Here is an 8,684-nt window from a genome sequence, read left to right on the forward strand (position 1 = left end):
ATATGTACTATGCAAAGTATGATTAGAAAGTAGTGAAAGATTAGTCTAAAAAGCACTCAAAGCCAACTGCAAGTTAGTGGTATTCTGATCCTTAAAAGATAACAATTTATGATAAAAGATCATTCATGTGTTAGCAGAACTTTGAGAAATAAGACTAAAAATCAGCTATAAAAACAAAGGCAGCAACTTGAACCTGTCAACTTCAAATACCATTAGTTTGTAAAGCAAATACACAAACATAAAAACAAATCCCGGGCTAAAAACTTGCAAGGAAATAATACTTATCAGCTTGAAAGAAAAGAAATCAAATAAATCAAACTATACATGTTTAAAGAAATTCTGAATGAGAAAATAAAGAAATGCTGAACATAAAATACTTTACAGAGGCTAACATGAACAGGGGCCCTCCATTCATTCAGCCACAAGAAGACTTAAGGAACTGAAAGCTTCAAAACAGCACTGTTTCTATTGCTCCATTTTCAGAAATGTACAAAACAGAGTGCTAGAACAGCACTATAAAAACAGAGCTTACAAATGCTCTAAAAATTATCACAAGTTCAGAGAGTACAACAACTAAAAAGTAAAATAAGCGTACGCAGACGCAAGTATATATAGGCATCTGAAGGATGGCCTAACACGTACAGCTAATAACTGAAAAACAACTAACTGTAATGCGTATTTAAGGTTCATTGACACATCATAAGGCTGCGTGGATGAGCTGGAGGTTCTGTCATCATGGGCAATGCATCCAGTGTTGGATCATGTCCCCTACCACCTGCAAAACGCGGACAAGTCACCGTTTGAGCTGACGTGACCTAACAGCTTACAATCACCATTAAGCTGCCTTTATTTGACCGTAACTTGACCAGTTTTGACCGGAGGTACAGATGACGTGAATGGTTGAACAAATGGCACAGGAACCTCGAGCACGTTGATACCTAAGTGCCCATGTGGCTCATTTGGCAAACTGACACGTGGAACCTTGAGTTTAACAAAAAGGCTGCGGGATCATCAGATGGCTGCGGGATCGCTGAATGGCTGCGGAATTCCTGCAAGTATGTCAAAATCTAAACAAAACAGTCACCCATTAGCAAAACTCACTTGATCATGCTTAATGACACCTAATGTAATGATCTGGGTGGTTTTACAGTGAAAATGAGGCAAAAGTGAAGAAAAGCTGAGGAAAAACTGAGGGAAATGGTAGACAAGTAGGTGTAAAGTAGAGGCTCTACATACCCCCACTACGAGGGTATTGCATGTCCTCATGCAATGAAAACACAGCTCAATCCACCTGCTGGGATGCCTCTGCTAAGACATCCAATCTCCTCTTCTTCCTCTGTGTGGAGACATTGACTTTTGGTCTCTTGAACATGCATCTGAATTTCAAATTGATTAAGGCTCTGTTTAGCCTTCTACATTTCTTCTTGAGTCTCCTGTTTTTCTTCTGCCACATGCCCATGTGAAGCATGGTGTTATCTTGGACCATTTTGTTAATATCAGCTTGCTGCTTCATTTTTTCATTTTCCTGCTTAATGTGGCGATTTAGCACATCAAGTTCATAGATCTCTTGTTTGAGTATGTCTATTTGCTGCTCATGAGGTATGATATTACTTGGGCCAGCAGTGTTCTGCTCCAATGTTTCAAAATAGTTGTACACCTCTTGCTGAGCTGGGTCAACCATTGGTGACTTCCTTGGACTGTGTTCATGCTCAATTTCAGTTTCAAACTCCGGCTGAAATGGACTGTCCTCCCTTGGAGGGGTAGCTTCATCATGTTGTGGACTATCTTCAAAGTCTGATTTTATAGAACCCTTCTCAGGTGTGCTTAGATCAATGAAAAGTGTCCTTGTGGCTCTTCCTTTATTCTGCAATCTGCTGCTCCTTCTTACATTGGCAACACTCTGTGTTTCTTTTTGTGCCTTTTTCCTTGGTTTCTGCACTTTTACTTTCTTGGAAAGGGCAGTTTTTTCATGGAGTTTGGCCAACCTTTGTGCTAAGGGCTGACTATCTTCCTCACTAGAATTCTCTGGAGTCTGATAAGTTTCTTGAACTATGGATTTTCCCTTGTCTTGCTTTTGTTTCTTCCTATCTTCTTTTCTCTTCTGGGCAGCTTCTTGGGCAAGTTCTGAGAGGGTTTGTGTGATAATCCCTTGAGCTATTGGATCATTGTCCACAGTAGGTTCAGGCTCAATCTCATGTTCAGAATGATGTACTTTAGTTTCCTCTTCAATCTGTCCTTGGACAGTTCCCTCTAAGATATCAGTTTCAGGGGTATCCTCTTTTCTTTTTCTTCTACTTTTTCTAGGCACAGAGGTTTCTCCAGCTTCTTCAAAATGATTTCTCACAAGGAATTTCTCCCAGGTGTCTCGTTTTGCTTTTAATTGTTCCTCCACTAACATCTTAACAAGACTATGATGACAGAGATGTGCTTCAATGTTTCGTGGATTCCTTTGGGCCATGGAACACATTTTTCTAAGGCTTTGGAATAGAAAGTAGGGAAGATTTATATCATGTTCTCCTTGAAATTGCAGCATAACTTTACCATGATAAACATATAAGACCCCAAATCTCCCTTCACAAGTGAAAAATTTTTGCACTAACAACAGTAAAATTTTCCATTCTTCCTTAACATAAGTGACAGGAATTCCTTTTGTGAAGACACTGGTATCCATACCTGGGTTTTTCAAAATCTGCTTCCATTGTTGATCTTGAACTGACCGGTTTTTAAACCACCTTTCTCCGGTTTGTGGGAGAGATGTAGCTTGTGCTATGCTGCCCTCACTGACTGCAAACGTTAAATCACCCACCTCCACTTGACTGTCTTTATCTCTGAATGACCTTGCAAAGGCCTTTGTAACCTCCTTGTGGTAGCCTTTAAATTTCTTGATGCACTGTAGCCAGTTGGCTTTCTGCAACGCCTCCTTAACTTGAGGATATGCTTCCAGGAATTTTGAACCTTCTGGTTCAGCCCTTAAAAGTTTCCCCATTGACTCTACGGCTCTGTTCTAAAACACGACTTCAATGGTGGCTTTACACAGTAAATTCTCGGCTCTGTTCAGAATTTTGTGGAAAAGAGGTTGTATGGTTTCAGCAATAGCCTTAGACACAGTGAATTCACGGCTTGAACATAGTGAAATGGTGGATTAACAGCTTTAACACAGTGGAACGGTGGCTTAGCAGTCGTAATACAACCGTAACATACGTTCACTGGTTATATGTATTCACTGTTTCTCAGAATTAGCAGAGAGGAAAAAATAGAGTATGGTTTATGGAGGCAACGTAGTGAGTGGAACGGAATGAAGGAAATGAGAGAATGGAACAGCGTGAAATGGAGTGTTATGAGCGTAGGAGGGTTTCGAAATAATGAATGGAAACGGCTAGATCCTTAGATTTCGGCTGTAGGTTTACACATGGCTGCGGGATGAGGACTTAGAGAGTCGTAGTACATTAGGCTACGTCACTAGGGTACGAAAGCCTTAATGACAGAAGCAGCCGTAAGTGATTTTCAAAATCGTGGTAATCAAGGACTGATAGACTTGGGAGATACGTGGATATATGGTCGCATGGTAGGGAAAATGGGTAATCATTACAATTAGTGGCAAAAAGACATAACCCAGAAAACTTTGCGTAATGAAATAACTGTAAGTTTAAGATTTAAAACATACCTCAGATCCGCGTTTGGTTTGCCTTTTGATGATTTGCCACTAACCCTTTGTCAACTTATTGCTGTTACATGACTCTTTCCTCCTTGTTATTGATGATTTTTGAACTGTAAAAATTTCTCAAACAGACTGTGTTTCTTTGTGCAGGTGCAGAGGGCTGCGGAAAGGCTAAACGGCTGCAGAATTGCCAAATAGCTGCGGGAACTGCAATGGTGTCCTCCAGCTGCACAAAATAACCTTAGTTGCCTAAAAAAAACCTTTATTAATGAAATGAAATGGAATGAATGGATGAATGGGTGGAAAGCGGTGAGGTGAAGTGAGAATGGTTAGATGGAATGAGATGGTGAAATGAAATGGATGAAATGGCGAAATGAGATGAAAGAGAGAGAGATTTTTTTTGGAAAACATGAGGTGTCAGGTGACCCTGATTTTCACCTCAGGTTTTCTGCATGAGACTGCCAATCAGAGATTGGTTTTCAGGCTCATACATTTATTCTTTTTTTTTTTTTTCCTTGAAATTGAAAGAAACAGAGATTAGGCTGATGGAGGAGAAGAATTCTTCTCCACCAGCCTCATTTCAGAATCGCCTTGGAACAACTTAACAAACTCCTCTTTTGAGAGTGGCTTGTGGTAAACTTTCAACCGGTGGCCATTCACAATAAAGGGAGTTTGAAGTTCATCAATAGTCTTCACTCTAACTGCTCCATTATTAAAGACTTCATCAATCTCATATGGCCCAAGCCAATGAGTTTGAAATTTTCCTTTGAAGTCCTTAAATTTGGAATCAAACAAGAGTGCCCAATCACCCTTTTGAAATTTCTTTTCTTTGATATGTCGATCATGCCATTTGATTCTTTGGTGCTGAACTAGATCGGTCCTTAGAATTGCATCTTGTCTCATTTCATCTAGTTAATTTAACTGGTCCATTCTGTGCTTCTGGGCTTCTGATAAGCTCATCCCCAATTGAACTGCTGTCTTGAAGGTCTTGATTTGGAACTCAATGGGGAACAGGACTTCCTTCCCATAAACAAGTTCATAGGGAGAATGTCCTGTGGTGTTCCTCCATGTAGTTCTATAGGCCCATAAGGCTTCAGGAAGCCTTTCCGCCCAATCTCTTCTATGAAGATGAACAGTCTTTGTGATGATGCTTTCAAGAACTTTATTTGTAGATTCTACTTGACCATTCGCTTGCGGATGGTATGGAGTAGATGTTCTATGCTTGATTTTATACTCCTCCATCAGCTTCTCCATCATCCTTGATGTAAATTGGCTCCCCTGATCTGTTACAATTTCTCTTGGGACACCAAAACGAGTGAAAATATCCTCAAAAAGAAATTGAACAACTGAATTTTCAGTAGCAGAAGTCAATGCTTTATCTTCTACCCACTTAGTAACATAATCAGTACAAACCAATATATATCTCTTTTGCTTGGATGGCGGATTAATTGGTCCAACAAAATCTAGAGCCCATTTCTCGAAGGGTTCGATGCATACCTGTGGCTGTAGTGGCATTTCATTTGAAAGAGTTGGTCTCCCAACTCTCTGACAACTGTCACACCTTCTAACATATTGCTTTGCATCCTTAAAGAGAGAAGGCCAATAATATCCTAAAGAAAGGATTTTATAGGCTGTCCTCTTATCAGCAAAGTGTCCGCCACAAGGTTCATCATGACATGCCTTAAGGATGTCAGGCATTTCATCCTCCCGTACACATCTTCTGATCATAAAATCTGGCCCTGTTCTGAACAATTCATTAGAAATCCAAGAATAATGTGAACTCTCCTGAATGATTTTCCTTTTCTCATTAGGAAATAAATGTAAAGGTAGCTTTCCAGTAACTAAATAATTAGCAATATCAGCATACCAAGGAGTTTTGGTAGTTACTGCAAACAAATACTCATCTGGAAATTTATCCTCTACAGGAGAATCCTCATTAGTGTTTTGGATTCTAGACAAGAAATCAGCTACTGTGTTCTGTTTACCTGGTCGATCTAACACAGTTATGTTGAATTCTTGTAAAAGCAAAAGCCATCTTGTAACTCTACCATTAGTGACTGGTTTGTTCATGAGGTATCTAATGGCAGAGTGATCAGTGTGGACAAAGGTTTCATAGCCGGTTATATAATGTCTAAACTTGTTTATCGCATGAACAACGGCTAGAAATTCCTTTTCAGTAACAGTGTAATTTAACTCAGTAGGAGTCAAATTCTTACTTGTGTAATAAATGGCATAAGGGATCAAATCCTTTTGTCCCAAAACAGCTCCTAAAGCTGTATCTGAAGCATCAGTAGAAATGTGGAAAGGGAGTTTCCAATTTGGACCCCTTAGAATGGGTGCTTCAGATATTCTAATCTTTAAAGCTTCAAAGGCAGATTGACATTCAGGATCCCACTTAAATTCACAATCTTTAGTAAGGAGTTTGAAAAGAGGGGATGCTATCTTAGTGAAGTTTTCAATAAATCTTCTGTAATAACCAGTAAACCCAAGAAAACTTCTAACATCTCTTTGGCAATTTGGAACAGGTAACTTAGAGATGACTTCGACTTTAGATCTATCAACTTTGATTCCATCTCCTGAAATATGATGTCCTAAAACAATCCCTTAGGTAAACATCATAAAACACTTTTCATGACTTAAAGAAAGATTTGTTTCCTTACATCTTACCAGTACTTTTTCCAAATTTTCCAAAGCTTCTTCAAATGTATTACCATAAACTGTGAAATCGTCCATGTATACCTCTACACAATCATGAATCAGATCTGAAAAGATTCCTAGTACAGCCCTTTGAAATGTAGCGGGTGCATTGCACAATCCAAAAGGGAGTACTCGGTAGGCAAAAGTTCCCTAAGGACAAGTAAATGTGGTTTTGTCTTGATCTTCAGGTGCTACCTGAATCTGGTTATAACCACTAAAACCATCCAAGAATGAGAAATACTTTTTACCTGCTAAAGTGTCTAGTACCTGATCAATAAAAGGTAGAGGGAAATGATCCTTTAAGGTTGCCTTGTTCAATTCTCGATAATCAATGCAAACTCTCCATTTACCATTCTTTTTGGGCACTATAACCAAGGGAGAAACCCATTGGCTATCTGAAATGGGGTAAATGAAGTTTACCTTGAGCAATTTCTGAAGTTCTTCTTTCACAATTTCCCTAAGATTTGGATTCATCCGTCTTTGTGGCTGCCTAATAGGTCTGCTGTTTTCTTCAATATAAATGTGATGAATACAAGTCTTAGGGTCGATTCCTTTCATGTCAGTGTATTCCCATGCAAAGGCAGTGGAATGTTTTTGCAACAGTTTAGTTAATTCTTCTTGTTGTGGTCTTTCCAAGTTCTTGTTAATGTTTAATGTTTTTCCTAGAAAGATTTCAACTGTAGAACTACCAAACTCTTCCATTGAGAAGAGAGACATCTGTCTAGAGGAGAGATATTCAATGTCTGCATCTAACTGAAACTGTGTAGAGTCATATTCTAAAGGTGTCTCGAAATTTTCTAATGTATTTAGAATTTGACTGTCCTCACTAATCTCAGAGATGGTTAGAACAGGTTGAAGAGTATCCTCATCATCGATCCACTCATCTTCTCCTATTTCTGTTATTGCCTTTGCGGGAGGATACAAGTTGAATTTCTTGGTAGAATTACCATCTGATATATACATGTCCCCAGACCTACAACTTATGAAAGCATCAGCTGTGGCCAGCCAAGGTCTTCCTAAAATAAGAGGATGTCCTCCTAGATTGTTCTTGGGAGTTAAAATCATAAAATCAACTGGATACTCCCAAGAGTCTAGTGAGACTGGAATATCTTCCAATACACCATCAGGTTTGATGATTGATCTATCTGCAAGTTGCAGCAAAGTAGGTGTAAAGAGAAGGTTAGGAAGCTTTAACTGATCCATGGTCTGTCTACTCATGATGTTGATAGCGGCTCCTAAGTCAATCAAGGTATTTGGGATTTCAACCCCATTAATATGAGTTTTAACAATAGGGCTACCGTGATCCACATACTTTTGCATGGTAATCTTACCCATCATAATGTCTGCAATTTTTCCAACTAGATGTATCCTTTTGGTATCTCTGGTTTTCTTTCCTGTTTTTTTCAAACTCAACTCCTTTATTGTCTTTGCTAGGATGGGAATTTCCTTAATGGCTGTTAACAAGGGAATCTTGATACAAACATTTTTCAATTCATCTAGAAAGTTGTAGTCAGGCAACCAAATTTTTTTTTCCACCCCCTGGTCAATTTGTAACCTTTCAGGGAAAGGCGGTGTAGTTGAAGATGTAGGTTGCTCAACTAAGGGAGTTGATTCTTTTTCTTTTTGTTGAATGTTTGGATTTTGAAGGGATGCTTCAGAACCCTTATTAGCTTTAAGAGATTCTTCCTCAAAAATGCTTGGCTGTTGAACACTTGTAGAAGGTTGATCTAGGATTCTACCTGATCTGAGTTGTACTTCATTGAGAGGAACAACCATATAGGTAGGGAATGGTTGACCTTCCATCACATAAGCATTTTGAGGATTCCTATTATTTGGATTGGGTAATGGCTGAGAGGGAAGTTGATTTGGCTTCTGCTAGGAGAGTTGAGAATTTTGATTTTGTGGAGGAGGTTGTTGTTGTTGAGGGTATGGCAATGATAATTGTTGACCTTGATTTGGAAGTTGGGGAGCTTGCTGATTCTGAAATGATGGAGGATATTGATAGAATTGAGCAAGTCTCACATAAGGATTTTGCATGCTTTGCAACCATGCTTGAAAAGCATTTTGTGGTTGAGGCCAAGGTTGTTGCCAAGGATTCCAATTTGGTTGGGATTGAGAATTCATAGAGTTGTTAAACCCTTGATTCTGTTGTCCTTGCCAAGGTCTCCTTGCAATAAAACAAAGAGATTCAAGCGTACTTGGATCTTCTTGAAAGACTGATTTGAGCCCAGGGATTGAAGGACAATCCTTGGTCTCATGGGTTTCTGAGCAAATTACACATGTTTCCACAACTTGTGCTTCCAAGGGACATTCCCTTAAAGCATGCTTC

Source organism: Pinus tabuliformis, chromosome J (genome assembly GCF_031772625.1).
Source record: "Pinus tabuliformis cultivar Carrire ecotype Pingquan chromosome J, CPIR1, whole genome shotgun sequence".
Taxonomy (NCBI): domain Eukaryota; kingdom Viridiplantae; phylum Streptophyta; class Pinopsida; order Pinales; family Pinaceae; genus Pinus; species Pinus tabuliformis.